Here is a 23579-nt window from a genome sequence, read left to right on the forward strand (position 1 = left end):
CGAAGAGAGACATTTATTTAGAGATATAAAGAGAGATTAAGAAAGAATAGTGTAGAGGAGAAAATAGAGGAGAAAAGAGGCTGAAATTCTTTGGTTTACATAGAAAGCCAATAAAGCCCTGAGACAAGGGGCTTGCACCGTCTACATAGGCCACAGGCGCCCGCTTGAATAGCAGAGGATGCCCCACCTTGGGCTCCCTCTCACATGGGTCTTAGAAGCCCAGGCAAATAAATATACATGGCGAGCTTCTCCTATGCTCCAGATGGGAATTCAGCCTGAAAAGGGAGAATAAGAAAAGAACGACATGGGGGAGCCAAGCATCGGTGCAAGACTCACAACTTTATTTTCAAAAGCAGCTTGTATACCCCAAGTTGTACATAAAAAAATAATGGAATATGCAGACTTATGCAGGGGTAGCAGTCCTGACCCTTATTGAGGCCAGGCTTTCTTTTTGCATACCTTCCCATATACAAAAGGTCTCAGGTGATTTACATTATCTTCTGGCCAGAAGGCCTGCTAACAGTTTTATGTCTCTCTTCCTAGATAAATGTCTATCAACCAGAAAACTCATTTTCCCTTGAAGTGTTTTTTCTTTAATCTGCATCACCCTCAAAGTACTAAATAAAGTTACATTCCTGTAGAACAAAGGTGCATGGGTTATGACAAAGAAAGTACTTAACTTAAAGATCTAATGTTGCTAATGCCAGGGCTATTACCTGTTTTTTCTACATACTAACTATATCAACAAATAAAAGATATGAAAACTTGGCAGCAAGTATTGGCTCAACAATGAAACCCTTAATCAGTTCTATTCTAGTGATTTTGACTCCTTGGAAGCCCCTACATTCCTAGGATGTTTTAAGCTTCCTGTGCCTCTCGAAGTTGGGAGGCTGTAAACAATCACATGCGTAGCTGTAAGAATCTGGAGAGACCTGTCAGGCAGGCTAGAAAGCTATCAGAGGGGTTTTTGGATTGAAACACTCTTGTTATGTCCAGGAGACTTACTTATTAACTGGAGCTCCAAGTTAACTCCTTTTAGAGGAAGGTGGTGGGGAACAGCACCCCTGTAATGTTAGAAGACTAGGTGGAAAGCATAACACAGTAAAGCAGGCAGACTCGGTTTTGGGGGGTAGATGCTCAAGAAAGTCTAGAGGGACCCCTGAGGCCTGATCCCAGCTTTGTGTTTGTCAGGCCCCTTTCTTCATGACCCTTGCCATGGGCAGGATTCCCCATGTTGGCTCCCAGCACTTTTCAGTATAACTTTTGAGTTAAAATAATAAATTTCAATATATACCCATATAATTTCATGTTTATTTTATTTTTCACCAACTTTTCTCTTGGCATGACTTATTTAAATTCTTAAACAGAAAATCCCTTGAAAACAAACTTTAATCTGAGATGCTGAATTGTGAAAAGCCATTTTGTCACAGGAGGACAGGATCCTTATAATTCCTTCTTGCTGGATGAGTTCCATCCATGGAGTAAACTTGCTACAGTTCTCAGATACAGATACTCCCTTTTCTCCTTTCCTGTTTTAGCAAACTTCCATAAACAAACCAGACAACACTTTGTGATGACAAATACAACAGTTGCCACACAGGCCAGCAGGAACCCAATCATGTCCAGAGAGTGGTACTAGTACCAGGTGAGGTCGTGGGTGACTGGCCTCAGGTACTTGGCTCCTCTGTGGCAAGTGGCAAACTCAATCCAGAAGACTGTTCAGTTCAGGGGTTTACAGGCTGATCATGGTGAATTCTTGATAGCCTCGTAGCATTTTCTTTCTATCTAAACAAGTACAAAGTTACAAATATTGAAAGGAAGCTACTTTGCTTAAGTATACCAATGGCATAGATGGTTTTCAAAGAATCATATAAATTATTCAAAGTAAATGTCATAGAATTACAGAAAAGTGAAAGTGAAAATTGTTCAGTCCTGTCCAACTGTTTGTGACTCCATGGACTGTACAGTCAATGGAATTATCCAGACCAGAAACCTGAAGTGAGTAGCCTTTCCCTTCTCCAGGGGATCTTCCCAACCCAGGGATTGAATCCAGGTACTCTGGCATCACAGGCAGACTCTTTACCAGCTGAACCACAAGGGAAGCTACAATTACAGAAGTAGTAGTCTATTTTTAGTTGGATCCTCATTGAAAGTTTGACTTTTAGATTGAAATTTTATGATTGATAGTTATTTAAAAAGTGAAAATGTAAGGTCAGGTGGGAAACTTCAATCTTTTCTACCATAAGAATTGATAAGAGCCATTCCAAACACTGTAAGTTGGACAGTGGAAAGGAGAGTTCAGGGTGATGTTCTTGTGGAGGTATAATAGAACAGAGTAATAGTGTAATAAAAAATGAAATGACTCCTAACCAGTCCAGGTGTTTTGACTCTTCTCCATTCCACTATCTATTTTCTACCAGTGGACAAAATTACTTTTTGGAGATACCTATTAGGTAATTACATCTCTCTACTCAAAATTTCCATCTGGCTTCTTATCACATTTAGAATAAAACCCAAATCTCTTCTTTGGTCCATAGTATCCTACATGCTCAGACCCCTGGTAATCCCTTCCTTGATCACTTTGTTCAGGCACTCTGTTGTAGGCACATTGGCCTTCTAGCTGTTTCTTGATGTTGCAAATGTTTTATTACCTTAGCACCTTTGAACTTGCAGTCCCTTTTGTTCTTCTGAAACATTCTTCTCCACAATACTCTGTAGCTTGTTTCAGGTTTTGGATCAAAGACTTTGTCTCAGTATTATGTTCAGAGTGGTAGACTGTCTTTTCTTGATCATATTAAGATAGTAGTCAACGGGAATTCTTCCACTGTTTTTGCTTGTTTCTTCATTTGTTTATTTTTCTATTTACTCTGTAGACATTTTAAAATTTGTTATATATTCTAAAATAAACCCTTAACTATAAAGCATGCATGAAAGCTGCACAATTTCAATTAAACAGCTCAAAACTAAAATAAGCTAGAAAATTTTCACCAAGTGAAAGACAAATATAACTCTACCCAGATCAGGCTATAGAGTATTATAAACTCCTGATAGGCATTCCTTCCTGGTGGAAGCTTCCAGTCACTTCTCTCTCCCCCAGATTAAGTACTAGCCTGATCTCTAACACCATACAATGATTTAACTTGTGTACATATTGGAATCACATGGTATGTAGTTATTTGTGTCTGACTTGTGTAGATGTTGGTTGATTCCACTGTTGTATTGTATTCCCTTGTTTGACAGTACCACAAATTATTTATTCATTCTTTGATCACTGGGCATTTGGATTGCTAACAGCTTTTTGGTCATGGGGGTGTAATTATTCTTATATATGTATTTTGGTTTATATATTCATACATCTTTATTAGTTATATATCTAAGAGTGGAATTGCTAAGAGAAGGCTGCATGCATGTTTAGGTCTCTTTAATATTACTAAACAGTTTTCTGAAGTGGTTTATTAATTTGTGTTCTCATCAGCAGTATGGAAAGGTTCGTATTTCTCCACATTCTTGTCAATGCTTGGTTGTGATAAATCTCAAATTTTAGCTTTTATGATGAAGTAAAAATGAGGTTTAATTTATATTTTCTTGATTTCTAATGAAGGGGATAAAGCAGTATATATTTTGCCAGGAAGTGTAATCATTTGTATTGCTTTTTTAATATATCTATTGTAAGATTAAAGTAATTTCTATTTTTAGTTTGCAAAATATTTCTTTTGATATCACTAATGGATGTTGATTTTTGTCAATTATTTAATCATTGGACTAGTCATAATATTTTTCTCTTTTATGTTGACAATTTATTGAATTATATTCATTTTTATACATTTAAACAAACTTTCAATCCTTGAATAAGCCCATTTTGATCAAGATGTTCTGTACTTTTTATATGGCATTCTAGTTCTGCATTTGATTTGTGGAAGGATTTGTATTAAAAGATATTTTTTCCTGTAATGTCATTGCCTTGTTTTGATAGTAAGGATTACGGCCTCATCAAATGACCTGAAAAGACCTAATATATTTGACATTATCTAGAAGAGTTTGCATAAGATTGGTAGTATTTCTTTCTTAAGTATGTAGACATATTTGGTGATGAAGACATCTGAGCTGGATATTTCCTTTGTGGGAAATTTTAACAGCTTCAACAGATTCAGTAAAGTATGGAAATATTTAATTATTAAAGATGTATTCTATCAATTTTCCTAAAAGATTGTGTTTCAGAGGACACTGGCAAGAGAAAAGTAACATACTGATGGAGAGCATATTTGTAAAACATATATCTGAAAGAGACTTGTATATATGACACATAAGCATTCTAATAGCTTAATAATAAAAAAGACAACCAAGTTAAAAAGTGGATAAACGACTGGAACAGACATGTCTCTAAAATGATAAAAATGGCCAATAGAAACATGAAAATATTTGCAGCATAGTAGCCATAAAGAAAATGTAAATCAAGACCACAGAGAGAACATATTCATTATCATGCCTAAAATAAAAATTATAATAGATAATAGCATGTGTTGACAATAATATGGAAGATTAGAAGAACCCTCATACATTGTTGGTGAAAATGTAGAATGTGACCCCTTTGGAAAACAATTTGGTAGTTTCTCATAAATATAAAATTATCCCATGACCCAGTGTATGATATCTAGATAGCTACCAAAAAGCAATAAAAAGCTATGTTCACAAAAACATGTATAACAGTGTTTGTAGCTTCTTTTCATTATAGGTAAAAGTGAGAAAAAAAAATGAAATGTCCATCAATTGATGAATGTATTAATTAGACTGTGATTTGGTATGGATATAGTACAGAATATTATTCAATAATAAAAAGTACTGGTATATGCTGCAATATAGATCTAACTAAATTTTTTGCTAATTAAAGAAGTCAGTTATATAAAAGAAAACACATATTGTATGATGCTATTGAAGTAAAATGTTCAGAATAAGCAAACCTATAAAGATAAGAAGATTAGCAATTCTTAGTATTTTTAGTTTCACAAATTCTAAGCATTGAATTGAAATAATTCCTTTCTCAATTTTCAGTCTTCTATGGATGTCCTGTGTATGCTCAGTTGCTCAGTTGTGTCTTAACTCTTTGTGACCCTTTGGACTTTAGCCTACCAGTCTCCTTCGCCTGTGGGAATTTTCAGACAAGAATACTAGAGTGGGTTGCTATTTCCTCCTCCAGGGGATCTTCCCAACCCAGGGATCAAACCCATGTCTTCCATGTCTCCTGCATTGCAGGCAGATTCTTTACCACTGAGCCATCAGGGAGCCCTTGTATGGATTCTGTCATACACTAATAAATGCATACTTGTTACAATATGTTATAGAGCTTTCAGATTTTTTTTTTTTTTGGCATGGAAATTATTACACTGATTAGTTGCTCATTTGGAGAAGGAAATGGTATCCCACTTCAGTATTCTTGGCTGGGAATCCCATGGACAGAGGAGCCTGGCAGGCTACAGTCTATGGGGTCGCAAAGAGTCAGATACCACTCAGAGTCTAAACAACAGCAGTTGCTCATTAAATCAATAGGATTAAAATAAACTTTGAAACAACTGGTTGAATGTAAAAGTAAAATTAAGATTGGTTGTATAATTTTAAGTATTTTAAAATTATCTTCTTAATAAGGGAAAGGAACTCATATTCACTGTTGAAAAGAGAACTTATCTATCTATAGATACTATCAAGTTAAAGAAATGTTACATGCACGAAGGGTCATATATGACAGTCCTCAATGAATTGAGCAAATCTGCACTTGACATTGTGTTCAAGTCTAATAGATGTTCCCTTTGCCTCCATGTGAGCATTATCGGGTTGATCAACAAACAGGGAGTCCCACCATGGTAAATCACATGGTAAATGGCTCAGAGATGCCATTGCCACCACCATGAGTGATAAAAGCTTTGGTTTTCGGGTGACCTAAGAAAGATTTCAATGAGAACAATAAATTCTGAGTCCCATGGTTAGAAATAGGAATTGACAGTATAAGTCAATAAAGAAAGCAATGCTTTCTGCTGAGGATTGCTATGCTCATGGGATCATGTAAACTTTTGTGAATTTCCAAAGGAAGTCTGTCTGAGGAAATGATGGAAAGCTATACATTAGAGGGGATGTTAGTGCAGAGATGCTTTGTCCAGAGGAGAAGTGTGGACTGATTCTTGATTCAGAGAACACCATGTTCAAAATCATGGAGATGAAGAAACATTGTTTCTTAGGAATAGAGGGAATGATTCATTCTGATAATGTATGGAGAATCTCAGGGGGCATTTGGCAATAGAGGAAAAATGATAGATGTGCTGTTTACAAAGTCATCTTCTATCAGCTACTCTTTTATTTTTAGGCAATGTGAGTTACTGAAAGTTCAAGGAAAAGTATGGATGTTTCTTATATCCTTTTAGATAAAAGCACTACAATAGCAGTAGAGCTGAGATAAAAGACTGGGAAGACAAGATGACCAGTCAAGAAGCTATTGAAAATTTATAAGCGAAAGATAATTGTTATCTGGTGTTGATGTTTTACCTTGCTGTTCCGCTATTGTCCCTGAGATTTTCTCTTAATTAGAATTTAGCATTTTTTTGCCACCTTCTTACCCAGAAGATCATTCTGTGGGGTCCACTTACAAAGTTGAGCATTGTTTCTTAATGTATCTGGTTTCTTCCCACTAAATCTCCACACAACCTACTATGATCAAGAAAAGGCTCAACTCCACTAAGAAGATCACAGGCTCAGAACATTTTAGAAATTAAAATCTAGTAAGAATTCATCTTGCCCCACTTTTTTTCAATGAACAGATGTGGACATTTCTGCTCAGGAATGTTGAATAATATTAAATGATAGTTCAAAACAAAATCAAAGTAGCAAAAATCTGGGATCTTTTTGATCAACTATCATTTTGTTTACTACATTATGCTATGACCAGTTCTAAAGACTTGAGGGAAATTAGGTTGTAAATAATGTAATTGAATAGTTAAAAGCATTCAGGAATCAATCAGAACTGTAGTGTATACAAAAAGTTGACTGAAATTTCTGCAACTTCATTTCATATGACTATCTTATATAACAAACTTGTGGTTTGAATCTAGAAAATACTTTGCTTGCTCAGCAGTTTCTGAGAGAAATCAGTGAAGATTTGCTTATGGTTACTTTTTCCAAGAAGCATTTTGATAGAAATGGGTATCTTTCTATTTTATTTTGTGAGCAATATTGTACTTTCTTCTATGTGGTATAATGAGATAAAATTTCTTCAACTAGCAGAGAGAATATAAATTATTTTACACTGCATATTGGAAAATCACTTCCTATAATCTTTGAAGTGTAAAATTATTAAGACATTGTTTCATTTTTTCCTCCAAAGGTATTAATAGTGGAATTATCCATGCACATATTTTGTACAAAGCTAGGAATTGCAGAATAATAAAAGAAATACTTCGTTTTAAAAAGAGAGTACTGCATTAATTTTTATTGATAATTATAAACTGAAATAAGCAAATTACCAGTTTGTGCTGTTAAGAGATCTAATTGCATTTTTTACAATAGAAAATACTAATTTAGAATGCATCAGTGATTCTATGCCCACCCCAAAGAAATCGCTGATGCTGAAATTCTCATTTCTCAATGGGATGAAATAACCCTGAATCCTAGATTAGTGGTTCATTCAGTCACTCTGTCATGTCTGACTCTTTGCAACCCCATGGACTGAGAACAGCAGGCCTCCCTGTCCATCACCAACTCCCAGAGCCTATTCAAACTTATGTCCATTGTGTAGGGGATATCATCCAACCATCTCATCCTCTGCCCTCCCCTTCTCCTCCCTTCTCCAATTTTTCCAGCATCAGGGTCTTTTCCAATGAATCAGTTCTTCGCATCAGGTTGCCAGAGTATTGGAGTTTCAGATTGAGCATCAGTCCTTCCAATGAATATTCAGGACTATTTCCTTTAGTACTGACTGGTTGGATCTCCTTGCAGTCCAAGGGATTCTCAAGAGTCTTCTCCAACACCACAATTCAAAAGAATCAATTCTTTGGTGCTCAGTTTTCTTTATAGTCCAACACTCAACATCCATACATGACTACTGTAAAAACCATAGCTGTGACTAGACCGACCTGTGTTGGTAAAGTAATGTCTCTACTTTTTATTATGCTGTCTGGGTTGGTCACAGCTTTTCTTCCAAGAAACCCACAACTTCTAATTTCATGTCTGAAGTCACCATCTGCCGTGATTTTGAGCCCAAAACAAAATCTCTCACTGTTTCCATTGTTTCCCCATCTATTTGCCATGAAGTGATAGGACCAGATGCTATGATCTTAGTCTTCTGAATGTTCAGCTTTAAGCCAACATTTTTACTTTCCTCTTTCACCAAGAGGATCTTTAGTTCTTCTTCACTTTCTGACATAAGGATGGTGTCATCTGCATATCTGAGGTTACTGATGTTTCTCCCAGCAATCTTGATTCCATCTTGTGCTTCATCCAGCCTGGCATTTCTCATGATGTATTCTGCATATAAGTTAAATAGCAGGGTGACAATATACAGCCTTGATGTACTCCTTTCCTGATTTGGAACCATTCTGTCATTCCATGTCCAATTCTGTTTCTTCTTGACTTGCATACAGATTTCTCAGGGGGCAGGTCAGGTGGTCTGGTATTCCCATCTCTTTAAGAATTTTCCATAGTTTGTTGTGATCACCACAGTCAAAGTCTGTGACATAGTCAACAAAGCAAATGTAGATGTTTTCTGGCACTCTCTTGCTTTTTTGATGATCCAGGGTATGTTTACATTTGATCTCTGGTTCCTCTGCCTTTTCTAAGTCCAGCTTGAACATCTGAAAGTTCACAGTTCACATACTATTGAAGCTTGGCTGGAGAACTTTGAGCATTACTTTCCTAGCATGTGTGATGAGTGCAATTATTTGATAATTTGAAGGTTTTTGGGGATTGCCATTCTTTGGGATTGGAGTGAAAACTGACCTTTTCCAGTTCTCTGGCCCCTGCTGTGTTTTCCAAGTTTGCTGGCATATTGAGTGCAGCACTTTCACAGCATCATCTTTTAAGATTTGAAACAGGTCAACTAGAATTTCATCACCTCCACTCTTTTTGTTCATAGTGATGCTTCCGAAGATCCACTTGACTTCGCATTCCAGGATGTCTGGCTGTAGGTGAGTGATCACATCCTTGTGATTATCTGGGTCATGAAGATTTTTTTGTATAGTTAGTGGGGTAAGGCTTTTTGTTTGTTTGTTTAAGGTAGGTAGCTATCTATTACTTGTTAAGGCTGTCAGCCTGATTCCAGTTTCTCAAAGATGAAAATAGGAAGTGTTGTTTGGGGTAGTTTGAGGCAAGTAGTTCACAGCTAATGAACGAGTACTGATGGATTTATACTACCATAAATAACTACAGGACTTTAGCAGGAAGCGTCTTTCTAATTTTTTCCCCGCTAACACTGAACCTTCCATGCTTTCCAGTTTTTACCTCTCCTCTTCCTCCCCACCTCTGAGAAAGTAGTTGTTAATCCAGTCAGTCAGAACAGTATGTTGATTAGGTCAAGTTGCTAATGGGCAGTACTGCTGCTGCTGCTGCTGCTAAGTCGCTTCAGTTGTGTCTGACTCTGTGCGACCCCATAGATGGCAGCCCACCAGGCTCCCCCATCCCTGGGATTCTCCAGGCAAGAACACTGGAGTGGGTTGCCATTTCCTTCTCCAACGCATGAAAGTGATGTGACAGTGAAGTCACTCAGTCGTGTCCGACTCTTCCCAACCCCATGGACTGCAGCCTACCAGGCTACTCCATCCGTGGGATTTTCCAGGCAAGAGTACTGGAGTGGGGTGCCATCACCTTCTCCAATGGGCAGGGCTAAGAGACCTTAAAGCTGGAGCCCATGCCCCTTCCTGTCATCTTTTTCTGTTTAAAACCCTGGATTCCAGGCTTCTCTCTTGATCTTTTCCTCAACGACTGGTTTTAAGACACATGTTGTTTTTATCTTGGTAAAAGAGGGAGCAGGAGTAGGAGGAAGGGTTTCAATCTTTATGCTCCAACTCAGTCTTTTTCAAAATTCTATTTTAAATATTGAATATTGAGTGCAACTACCAATTGAACTGCAACAGGATACCTCTCAGCTGCTCAGAACTCCCATGTACCCCCAGGAAGTCCTCTGGGAAACATTGTGATTTATGGGGCAAGATTTGGATGTTTTTGTGTTCTTACTATTAACTTAATAGCACTAGAACACCAAACATAATCTCTAAGATAGAAATGTCTCTCAGAACAAAGTAAAACTTGAATTGGAACATTTAAGCACATATGTCTCCCTTGTTCCATTTTAAAATTCAACTCCCAAAGAAAAAACAGATATACCAATTCATTTTGATCTAACCATTTCATGATATTCCCTTTTTCTCTCCCCTTTGCAAAAAACATTCTAATGGACCCACTCCAGACTTTAAAGAGATTCATTCAAGTAGTTGTTCAGTACAAAGCCAATTTAACAGACCTTCTGCGGAATCTGGGCAAGGGTCAATGCAATCATGTTAGCCCTTTCTTCTGGAAGGTTTTCATCCACTGATGCCAAACTCAGTACTACAAAGCCATCTTCTCCAGAGCTTTGGACAAACTCTTCGATTTCCTGAAAAGAAATAGTTCGTTCTATTATGAAGGGGAATCAGCAGAGAGAGGGTTTTTGTTTCATTCATTCTTTCTTTAGTTTGTTTGAAGAACATGAATACATACATTTCTAAAGAGAGAATTGTTAGAATAGCATCATCTTCTAATATACTATTAAAACCATTTAGAAAGAGATGTGATATGCAGTTTTTTTTCTTTAACCAATGTATTATCATTGACTACTAACAAGAATGGTGTTTTATTTATCACTTACTAACACGGGATGTCACTAAAATGAAAGTCTCCAGTGAAGAACATTTCACATTGTGAAAACACATTGATTTTCTTCAGTGAGTTTTGAAAGCAATGTAATTTTTACTCCATATCTCAAACAATAGCAGGGCCAGGAATTTTTTTCTCATTCTCTGTTAAATATTGCTAAGATCCAGAAACAATGGCTTAGTAACTTGTCCCAGGATGACAGGAGTATACAAGCACACAAGTAAAATAGTATGCTTATTAAAACATATGGCTTGCTCACCAGGACAAGATTCAGGACCTTACTCTGTCCAGAAATCCAAAGTTATCCCTTCAACTTTGCTAAATTTCAGACTGTTCCGTACATTACTAAGCTCTCCTTAATATCACCAACCAGAGCTCAACACCTTAGAATTATCTTTCTCTGATTTCCTTTTACTGAAAATTGAAGAAACTCTGTCAAAATGCTGTCTTGTTTCCTATAATAAGTTAAACAATCCTAGCCTAGAAAGATCAAGTTATTATTATTATTATTTTCTCTTTCTTTCTTGATTTGTTTTGGAGAAGTTGACAAAAGACAGGCATTTAAAAGGACCTGAACTCCTTACAGAATTCCTCAAATAGAATGAAAAACAGTCTGAGGCTCAGCTTCTTGAATTTATATGTCATTCTTTGTCCAATGTATTCGTTACTAAATTGATCTACTTTTCTTCTTAGCAGTTTTCAGGATAGGTTTTCTGATATATAGGCTTTCCTGATTATAAGGCTAAGTATGATAATATAAAGGTGATGGGCTTTCCCTGTGGCTCAGATAGTAAAGAATCCACATTCAGGGTGGGAGACCGACCCAGGTTCAATTCCCAGGTAGGGAAGATCCCCTGGAAAAGGGAATGGCAACCCACTCCCATATTCTTACCTGAAGAATTCCATGGACAGAGGAACCTGGTTGGCTCTAGTCCATGGGATGGCAAAGAGTTGTACACAACTTGGTAACTAATACTTTTCCTTTTCACTTTTTCATGATAATATAAACAGAGTAAGAGTTTACATATAATTGCTTGTCAAAAGAAGAAAAGCACTCTAGTAAATCATCTCTATATAAATAAATAAGAACTCTCAATTTATTAACCATGATTTATTATTTATTTATTGGTGTTTCAAATTCCCAATACCCTCAAGTTCCCTAAATTTAAGCCTCAGCTAAGACTCTGATCTATTAAACTTCTCATGATATTACAGAAATTGAAAGAGACAAAGACTGCTGAAAGTATTTTTTTCTTGTTTTAAAATTTTATTTCTGTTTTCTACCTAGTTCATGCTCTGGTAACACTGGGTAGGCTACGTTCATTTCATCTCTGTTAAGGAAATAGCTTTTCAAAATTTCCATAGCTTATTTCACCCTATTTTTATTCAAAACCTAATGAAATTGCAATATCATATATTATCACTATTTTTATATGGGATGTTTAAATGTTGAGTATAAATTTGGTTTTATTTCTGATCTTAGCCCAGACATTTTAAGGATACTGATGCTATGATATACAGTGAATGTGACAGATTTTGCCTGTAAGCTATTTATTTTTGGTGGGTTTTACATCATAAGAGGGTGACTACTTGGGTAAAACATCTGATCCAGCTATCTAGAACTAATAATGGTTCATGACATAAAGTTACAGAAAACTGTCATCTACATTTAAAAATGTGGATCCTATTGTGCAAGTTTTGAACTGTGGTATTGGAGAAGACTCTTGAGAGTCCCTTGGATAGCAAAGAGATCAAACCAGTCAGTCCTAAAGGAAATCAGTCCTGAATGTTCATTTGAAGGATGGATACTGAGACTGAAGCTCCAACATTTTGGCCAACTGATGCAAAGAACTGACTCATTAGAATAGACGTGATGCTGGGAAAGATTGAGGACAGGAGAAGGGGATGACAGAGGATAAGATGGTTGGATGGCATCACGATCTCAATGGACATGAGTATGAGCAAGCTCTGGGAGACGGTGAAGTACAGGGAAGGCTGGCGTGCAGCGGTCCATGGGGTGGCAAAATGTCAGACATGACTGAGCTACTGAAAAACTTCAGTGGATCTCCTGACTCAGGAATTGAGCCCACATCTCCTGTAGCTCCTACACTGGCTTGTGGTTTCTTTATCACTGGACCATAAAGAAGCCTGAGCATCAATGATTTGGTGCTTTCTTAAAATGCAAGATCTAGAAAACTAAGATCATGGTATCTGGTCCCATCACTTCATGGCAAATAGATGGGCAAACAATGGAAACAGTGAGATAATTTATTTTCTTGGTCTCCAAAATCACTGAAGATGGTGACTTGAGCTATGATATTAAAGACATTTTCTCCTTGGCAGAAACTATGACCAAGCTAGACAGCTAGACAGAATGTTAAAAAGCAGAGACTTTGTTGACAAAGGTCCATCTAGCCGAAGCTACAGATTTTCCAGCAGTCATGTATGGATGAGAGAGTTGAACTATAAAGAAAGCTGAGCACAGAGGAATTGATGCTTTTGAACTGCGGTGTTGGGGAAGCCTCTTGAGAGTCCCTTGGACTGCAAGGAGATCCAACCAGTCCATCCTAAAGGAAATCAATCCTTAGTATTCATTGGAAAGACTGATGCTGAAGCTGAAACTCCAATACTTTGGTCACCTGATGAAAAGAACTGACTCATTAGAAAAGACTCTGATGCTGGGCAAGATTGAAGGCAGGAGGAGAAGGGGATGACAGAGGATGAGATGGTTGGATCATATCACGATATCAATGGATATGAGTTTGAGCAAGTTCTGGGAGTTGATGATGGACAGGGAGGCCTGGCATGCTGTAGTCCGTGGGATCACAAAGAGTTGGACATGACTGAGCTGAACTGGACTAAACTGGATTGTGGCACTAGAGAATATTCTTTAGAGTTCCTTGGACAGTAAGGTGATCCAACCAATCAATTCTAATGGAAATCAATCCTTAATATTCATTGGAAGGACTGATGCTGAAGCTGAGACTCCAATACTTTAGCCACTTTATACAAAGAGCTGACTCATTAAAAAAGATCCTGTTGCTGGGAAAGATTGAAGGCAAGAGATCTAACAACAGAGGAGGAGATGGTTTGATGGCATCATTGCATCAATGGACATGAGTTGAACAAGCTCCAGGAGATGGTGAAGGACAAGGAAGCCTGGCATGCTGCAGTTGATGGGGTCGAAAAGAGTTGGACATGACTGTGCAACTGAACAGCAACAACATTGTGCAGGTTAATACTAAACCAGGCACTTCCTCCTTGCTATTTACATTACTATATTTGTTTCCAAACCTGGTGTGAGATCAGGCAGCTTGAAAAGTGAAAGTTGAAAGTTAGTCTCTCAGTCATGTCTGATTCTTTTTTTTTTTTTTTTAATTTTTTTTTTTTTTTTTTACTTTACAATACTGTATTGGTTTTGCCATACATTGACATGAATCTGCCACGGGGGTACATGAGTTCCCAATCCTGAACCCCCCTCCCACCACCCTCCCCATATCATCTCTCTGGGTCATCCCAGTGCACCAGCCCCAAGCATCCTGTGTCCTGTATCGAACCTAGACTGGCGATTCATTTCTTACATGATAGTATACATGTTTCAGTGCCCTTTTGACCCCATGAACTGTAGACTGCCCAGCTCCTCTGTCCATGGAGTTCTCCAGGCAAGAATACTGGGGTGAATTTCTGTTTCCTTCTCCAGGGGATCTTCCTTACCCTGGGATAAAACCCAGGTCTCCTTCATTGCAGGCAGATTCTTTACCAACTATGGTATTAAAAAAATCAGGCAGCTTACATGATTGAAATAGAACTATACCTAATGAAATTAGGCATTGTGTCATGAGTGCTAAGTAACTTCACTAGATTCCAACTCTTCGCACACCTATGGACTATAGTCTGCCAGGTTTCTCTGACCATGGGATTCTCCAGGCAAGAATACTGGAATGTCCTCCTCCAGGAGATCTTCCCAATCCAGGGATCCAATCTGTGACTCTTACATCTCTTGTGTTGGCAGGTCAGTACTTTACCACTAGCACCAATTCCTGAGAGAGGCTTATTTTCATGAATTGTATTATTAGGATGCAATGATTTCTGGCCTATTTTGTGTCGTGAAGTTCTTTCACCTCAGATAAGATCAGAAAAAATACTGAAGTGCATTCACAAAGGTTTTGGGAAAAAAATATCCTGAGTTTGTCAGTATACACACACACACACAACAGAAAGAATCCCTCCAGTGTATATACTGTTGAGACTGCTTAAAACTTCAAATATTATTTTAATATTTTCTTCTGTTTTTGATTTCTGAGGCAAATTCCTTTGATCAAAAGTTTTAAGTCATGGTGGCCAATAGTTATGAATCACTATATTTTTGGCACTGTGTAAGTGCTTCATGTACATGTGATCGAAGTCATTCTAATTTTGTCTGACTCTTTGCGATGCTATGGACTATAATCTGCCAGATTCCTCTGTTCATAGGATTCTCCAGGCAAAAATACTAGAGTGAGTTGCCATGCCCTTCTCCAGCAGATCTTCATGACCCAGGGATTAAACCTGAGGTTCTTTACCACTAATGCCACCTGGGAAACCCAAGGGATTTATGTATCTGGATTATTAACCTAGATTATTTTTATTCTCAGTAGTTATGGCCTATAAAGTAGACCATACATTTCTTCCTTTATTCTCATGCATCCATGTTTTATAGGAAAGGCACTATGACAGAATCTGCTTTTTGTATAATTCTTACCTATCATAGTACCATATATTAAAGCACCAGATTCCATCAGTTCAGTTCAGTTCAGTCACTCAGTTCCATAGTCTTTAAATACTCTCCTATATTTCCAATTTTAATATGGCATTATCAGAATTTGATTCTTTTAGATATTTCATTGCAATTTACTTTAATAAAATATGAGATCACTCCCACATCACCTCAATCTTATGTATCTTTTGATTTGTACTTTATTATAAGTAATTGTTTAACATTCATATTTTTCTGGCTGACCAGTCTGTAAGATCCCCAAGGACTGCCGTTGTGTCTTTCTCTTCCACCCCTCCTTCTTCTGTAAGAGTATAGAATTTGGCATTTGGCAGACAAAGAATACACATTTGTTGAGAAAATATTATTTCTCATGTGTTGGAAGACTTTTTCATAGTGGCTATATCCATATAATCTTGCACTTCTCTCATATTTTTTATGACTTTTCATACTTTTTATACCCCAGAATATTAAGTAATAGTGAAACATGAAACACACAGTAAATGAAGGAATGGAGTGAAGAAATTTTATATATTGCCCATGTCATTTCCGTAAGACAGTATTTCGGCTGGGAATGGAAAAAACTCTCTTCAAGATCAAAATTTTACCTTATGCAGGGGTTTGGCAGGTTTTCAGTGGAGTCTTCCAACAAAATCAAAATTTGGTAAGAATGATTGGGGAAATTCAAAATCCCAATAGCTTATTATCAACCAAAATCAGTTTTACCCATCAATTCATACAATGTAGTGGGTCCTCTTGAAAAAGAAAATAGGGAAAGGAATATATGGGAACTTGTGAATATATATCTATTTTTTCTTAGAAGATAGACCAATAAAGTTTCAGTTCTGCATTGGCCAAGATGAACAAATAATGCCAGTGTTTTACAATTTGAACAAACATATGTAGAGAAAAAAGAAAGGAAAAAACACATGCAAGTGAGAAACTTACATAGCTCATAATAACTTCTTCCCTTGGCACCTTTGAACCTTTCTAGGTTCATGTGACTATTAAAGATTAACTCTTGCATCACATGTTACAAGTTCACTAATAGATTTAATTCTAAGTCAATTTCCTTCTGTAACTACTTACATATGTGATGAATATTGCATTCTAAATGATCTTGTTTTCCACTGTATAGCATTAGATTTGTATCACTTTCATGATATTTGTGCATTTTTACTTAATGTTCTGACCTTTTAAACATTTTTTAAACTAACTGAGGATCCCATCTTCCAGGGAGAACCCAGCATTGTGTGATTGCCATGAACCCATTGGCAGGGGAAGGTCCTGGTGCTAATAGTTTAGAAGGAGGATTCCAAAATGGTGTTAGCCAGGGTTGGTGTCAGAATGATGGAAGGAGATCCCAAAATGGCTACCACCAGAGCCACATCCCCAGGTGTAGTCCCAGCTGCACACTGCCTCTCCAGGAGATGCTCCAAGATCAGCAAGTGGTTCTTACCCAGGTGTCTTTCAAACTACTGACTTTGCTGGCACTCAAACTAAGTGAGATTTTGTGTACACCCTTTGAGAACAGTCTCTGTTTACAGAGTCTCCTGTTTTCTTGAATGTAAGCCCCTCTGGTTTTCAAAGCCAGACATTCTGGGGTATCAACGTCTGTGATGGCTCCTTGTTTAAGGAATGATATAAACGTTCTGGAAAGCCAGGCTAGAAAACCTGCCTTGGCTGCAAAAGTCTATTTGCACCAGTCACTTGCACCTCTGTCCCCTTACTTACCTAAAATTTCTCTAAGCTTTTTTATGGCTTTGGATTATTTGCCTAATATATCTTCACACATACACTCCATTCACAGCCCAGCATTCTACTTTGATTTTTTGCTATATTTTACCATGTTTTCCTTCACTTTGCTGTGCATGTGCTTATTATGTTACCTCACATACAAGCTGCTTTTCTATGACCTATGATTCCTGATTAACTTTTATCTTAGAAACTTTAATCTCTGAATTATTTATTTTAGAAAAGTTGGTCTTTGGATTATTTGCTTAGTCTTTTATTTTAGATAGGCCTAATCATCCTCCCACTTCATTCACCAACCAGCTTTCTACACTGACAGTTTGGCTTGTGATGCCCTTTGTCTCTTCACATGAACTCGCATGACCCTGCTATGGAACCTCGTCTAAGAGTTTATTTTCTATGACCTGTGATTCTTGGTTACTTCTTAGCAGATTTGTTCATAGACTTTGGTCTTGGTTCTATTCTTCAAGCCTTTACCTTCTATAACCTCATACAATATATATGTAATCTTAATCTTGAATATTGCATATACAATGTATATGTAATCTTAAATCAACCTTGTAAATCTTCTTAGCCATTGAGAGCAGCAAAGAATTTCTGCTAAGGATGGTTTCCAAAATTTTTACAATAATTTCCAAACACAAATATATATATATATTTGAGTAAAACGTAGTGAGGGAACATCTCTCTTGGCAAAGAGAAGTTTGGTTAGTTGAGTGATATGGAGAACGTCTGTTATGAAGACCACCACAATGAAGAGAAACAAATCTTTTCTATTTTGTAGCACGCTTGATGCTTACCATAATATTTCTCCAAATCATAGATGGAGTTTTGAAATTAGAGTCTCCTATTTTTCTTTCATATATCGCAATATGCAAAGTGGTTACTCCGAGGCCAGACTGCTATGTTTTAATCCCATCCTTGTCACTTCTTCCTCATGAAAACTTGAACAGGTTACCTAAGTTTCTATATGTATAAAATGAGAATAATATTGCCTATGAATAAGATCTCTATGTCTCTATCTTATGAATTAATAAATATGATGGTCTTAGATTTCCTGGAAGAGAGTAAATTCTGAACAAATATTTACTAATTTCCTTCTGCTCCCCAAATTAGTAAACAACATCAATGAAGAGAAAGCTCAATAAATATTTGTTGTTGAAAGGATACACTCATAGAATCAAGATTAGCAATCATTCAGATATGAAAAATCTATTGGACTCTCATCTTTTGCTTAATTTTCAAACTGCAGGTGCTATAGAATCAAAGCAGACATTGATAATCAAATATTAACCCCTGATGTTTTTTAATATTCTAATATTAATCCCTGATGTTTTAGGTTTCCATAGTCAGTTCAGTCACTCAATCCTAACCGACTCTTTACAATCCCATGGACTGCAGCATGCCAGGTTTCTTCCCTGTCCATCACCGACTCCCAGAGATTCCTCTACTTCATCTCCAAGATTTGGTGATGCCATCCAGTTATCTATCTCATCCTCTGTCATCCCCTTCTCCTCCTGCCTTCAGTCTTTTCTAGCATTAGGGTTTTTTCCAATGAGTCAGTTCTTTGTATTAGGTGGTCAAAGTACTGGAGCTTCAACTTCAGCATCAGTTCTTCCAATGAATATCCAGGACTGATTTTCTTTAGGATTGACTAGTTTGATCTCTTTGCAGTTCGAGGGAATCTCAAGAGTCTCTCCAGCACCACAGTTCAAGAGCATCAATTCTTTGGCGCTCAACCTTCATTATGCTCCAACACTCATATCCATACACAAGTACTGGAAAAACCATAGCTTTGAATACACTGACCTTTGTCAGCAAAGTAATGTCTCTGCTTTTCAATATGTCTAGGCCTATTTTAGTATGCTGTCTAGGTTTGTAATAGCTTGTCTTCCAAGGAGCATGTGTTTTTTAACTTCATGGAGCAGTCACTATCTTCAATGATTTTGGAGCCCAAGAAAATAAAGTCTGAAAAAGGAAATGGCAAATAACTTCAGTATTCTTGACTTGAGAACCTCAGGAACAGTATGAAAAGGCAAAAAGATATGACACTGAAAGGTGAACTCCTTAGGTTGGTAGGTGCCCAATATGCTAATGGATAAAATGGAGTGGAAAAATAACTCCAGAAAGAATGAAGAGCCTGAGCCAAAGTGAAAACAAAACCCAGTTGTGGATGTGACTGCTGATGGAAGTAAAGTCTGATGCTGTAAAGAATATTGCCTAGGAACCTGGAATGTTAGGTCCATGAATCAAAGTAAATTGGAAGTGGTCAAACAGGTGGTAGCAAGAGTGATCATTGAAAGTTTAGAAATCAGTGGATAAAATGGACTAGAATGAGTTAATTTAATTCATCAGGTGAACATTATATTTACTGTGGACAAGAATCCCTTAGAAGAAATGGAAAAGCCTTCATAGTCAACAAAAGAGTCCAAAATGTAGTACTTGGATGCAGTCTCAAAAATGACAGAATGATCTCTTCATTTCCAAAGCAAACCATTCAATATCACAGTAATCCAAGTATATGCCCCAACCACTAATGCCAAAGAAACTGAATTTGAATGGTTCTATGAAGACCCACTAGACCTTCTAGAACTAACCAAAAAAGATGTTTTGTTTCATTATAGGGGGCTGGAATGCAAAAGTAGGAAGTCAAGAGATATCTGGAATAACAGGCAAGTTTGACCTTGAAGGACAAAATGAAGCAGTGCAAAGACTAACAGAGTTTTGCAGAGAACACACTGGTCATAGCAAATACCCTCTTCCAACAACACAAGAGAAGAGTCTACATATGGACATCACCAGATGGTCAATACTGAAACAGATTGATTATATATATTTTTGCAGCCAAAGTTGGAGACGCTCTATATAGTCAGCAAAGACAGGATTGGGAGCTGACTGTGGCTCACATTATTAACTCCTTATTGCCAAATTCAGCCTTAAATTGAAGAAAATAGGGGAAAACACTAGACCATTCAGGTGTGACCTAAATCAAATCCCTTACGATTATACAGTGGTAGTGACAAATAGATTCAAGGGATTAGATCTGATAGACAAAGTGCCTGAAGAACCATAGGCAGAGATTCATAACAATGTACAGGAGGCAGGGACCAAAACCATCCCCCCAGAAAGAAATGCAAAAAGGCAAAATGGTTGTCTGAGGAAGCCTTATAAATAGCTGAGAAAAAAATAGAAGCTAAAGGCAAAGGAGAAAAGGCAAGATATATCCATCTGAATGCCGAGTTCCAAAGAAGAACAAGGAGGGATAAGAAAGCCTTCCTAAGTGATCAATTCCAAGGAAATAGAGGAAAGCATGAAATGGGAAAGACTAGAAGTTTACTTAGTAAATGACATTTAATCCATTGAGAGAGAAGGAATAATACTAGATAACTCTCAGAGAAACTCATCCACAGCTAAGCAATTTTTCTTCTTGATAGAGAGACTAGATGATGGAGATTTAGAGAGATTAAAATAGTAGAAGATTTGAATCTAGAGAGAGATGTCGGGAACTTTGATTCTGAAAGCTAAAAGGAACATCAGTTCAGTTCAGTTCAGTTCAGTCACTCAGTCATGTCTGAATCTTTGGGACATAGAAATGTTTAATTTTAAAGAAAAGTAAATACAAAGTTTATACAAAATATCAGATTGCTTTGTATATATATATATATATATATATATATATATTAAACTGATCCAGGTTTAAAAGATATTTCCTCATGACTAACCTTCATTTGATTTTTAAATATATTTAATGAAGTTTCTTACTATAGCATATTAAAAATGGCTATTACTCTTTGTAACCCTTGCTATTGAGAGGTGGAGGCGATTTCTTCACCCTTTGAATTTGCTGCCTGACCTGTTTTACTAATAGAAGGTAGCAGAAGTCATTTTGTGTGAATTTCAAATCTAGACCTATAACTTTCATACAACCTATTCTAGAATTTTGCTACCATCCAAAAAGGTCCAAGGTTTTCTATTGGAGAAGTCACCTGGAAGAAACAATCAATGTATCCTGCTAATCTGCCAAACCTCAGCCATGTGAGTGACACTTTCTTGGACTGTTCCACTTCTGCCATGCCTGGTAACTAACAGCATCATAAAGATTAAGCCCAGGCAAAACCCACTGAGGAGACATTTTCCTAAGCCCAGCCCAAATTTCTGATTCATAGGGTCATGAACAAACAAACAGCATGGTTTCTCTTTTAAACTGTGAGTTTTAGGATAGTTGTTTTTACAGAAATAAATAACAGAGATTATAATTTATGAAAAGTGCAGTGCATACATAACTTTCAAAATAAGTAAGCCCCAAGAATATTAACATAGAGGACTATTACTGTCAAATAGAAAAACATTTCCAATGTCACAGAGTTCTAGACTACTTTGCACACTCTCCTGAATAGTTGATACCTTTTGACTAAGAAGTTATTATATTTCCATTTTGACACTAAACATAAGAAAATACAAATTATACCACTCTAACCCACACAAAGAATATAAGATTTCTTTTCATCTACTGGAAGGAAAATGTACAGACTTACTTAATACTTCACTGTAAAATTTATCCCACTTCTTGTTAAAAGTCTCAAATGAAAAGTCAAAATATAGGTCATAAACCATATTTGTCACTCTCTCCATAAATGCCATTTTGTCACTTAAGTTCAAATATTATAATAGGTATGTAAGAAGGAGGAATTATAAGCCCTCCACAGAATTTTTCATATGTATTGCTGGTGGTAAATCAAAGACTGTAGACCAAAGGTAGGGTAGGCAGTTTAGCCAGCAGCACAGCACTAGGAAAAATTGCATCTCTAAGAACAACATCATATCTGGACTCTTTCAGTTTTTTCATAAGGTTTTTTGTTTAAAACTGCATCTGCAGAGAGCTTTTGAACGGTATCAGAATATTTGTGATATTTTTTTGCATCTTTAGATCATATGCCCACAATGTATTCTTTGGTAATTCATATGCCCATATCTTGATCTATTTCATAAAACAAAAATCAGGCTCATTTTGAGTGAAGGATGTAGGATAAGACACAAATTTAAGGGCAGAGGGTTTACTGGGATCCACCAGGATGGAAGCTGAAGATGCTAGCACAGTCACTTCATGATCGTTCTAAGCAAGTTCATCCAAAATTGTTTTATATTGATCCAGTCACTCTATTCCACTGGACACACTGGCACCTTTTCACAGAAGTCACAGCTGAAATAAAAAGAAAGCACAAGAAGAAAAGCCCATCTCTTAGACATCTTGATAAAATCCAAACCTTCTTCATAAGCTTCCTTAACTTCAGAGGTAACTCTCCCTCATATCCAGGACAGACCCAATTAAGTAGTTAAAATATAACTACCACTTGGTAAGGTCACAATGACTATGACCTAAAGATTGTTTCCAAGAGTCTGCCTTAGCAATTCCTCTGCAAGCTAATCTCCAGTTCAGAGGCTTTGGAAAGCAAATAGATAAAGAAAAGTATAGATGATTTTGTGCTTCTCTGTACAATAAATCCCAGTATCACTGCAAATGCTCTGGCTCTAGGGTAAAAGGAAATTACCTAGGATGTAGGGAGTTTGCACATAAGAAAGCAGCATGTTGTCAACACAGGTACATTCTGATTTCTTTGAGCATTCTAAGCATTTCTTTCTGCATATTTTTACACCTATTTTATTAGCTCCATTTCATTTAGCTCACCTTTGTTCTTTTGACTGAAGTTATTCCTTCCTTTTTTGCTCTTTATATGAACATGAGCATCCTTTGAGTATAACTTCAGTGAGTTTAGTATAGCTTTAGTCACTTTCCTTTGAGAATATTGCTTCTGAATTATGATCATTTCCTTTTCTGAACATTTGCATCCTTCCTTCTATTCCTCTCACTTCTTCAACATTTCCTCAAAACTTACTCTTCAAAAGAATTTATCCTCTAAGTACCTTCTTCTGAACTTCATTTTGTATCCTACTTTTTTAATTGAGATATATGATATTAAAAAAATCTACCAGAAATTCCCATCAAATTAGAAGCAGGAAGGGGAAGATGCATGTAATGGGATAGGTTTGTTTTCATGATATCAATAATCTATTGACCTGAAATGAGAGGAGAATTTCTCTTAAGAAGAATTTGGATATAGGTTCTAAGCAAAACATTGATTCTGCGAGTGATATAAGCTTTGATTTCCTGGACACTGAGGAAAGAGAT

At 36.8% G+C, this 23579-nt stretch overlaps 1 pseudogene; it reads right to left on the reverse strand.

Moving 5' to 3' along the window:
- Positions 1–1443: 1443 nt before the first annotated feature.
- On the reverse strand, positions 1444–23331 carry LOC138081841 (UDP-glucuronosyltransferase 2B18-like; annotated as a pseudogene).
- Positions 23332–23579: the final 248 nt, after the last annotated feature.

The sequence above is a fragment of the Capricornis sumatraensis genome, chromosome 7 (genome assembly GCF_032405125.1).
Source record: "Capricornis sumatraensis isolate serow.1 chromosome 7, serow.2, whole genome shotgun sequence".
In the NCBI taxonomy this organism is placed as follows: domain Eukaryota; kingdom Metazoa; phylum Chordata; class Mammalia; order Artiodactyla; family Bovidae; genus Capricornis; species Capricornis sumatraensis.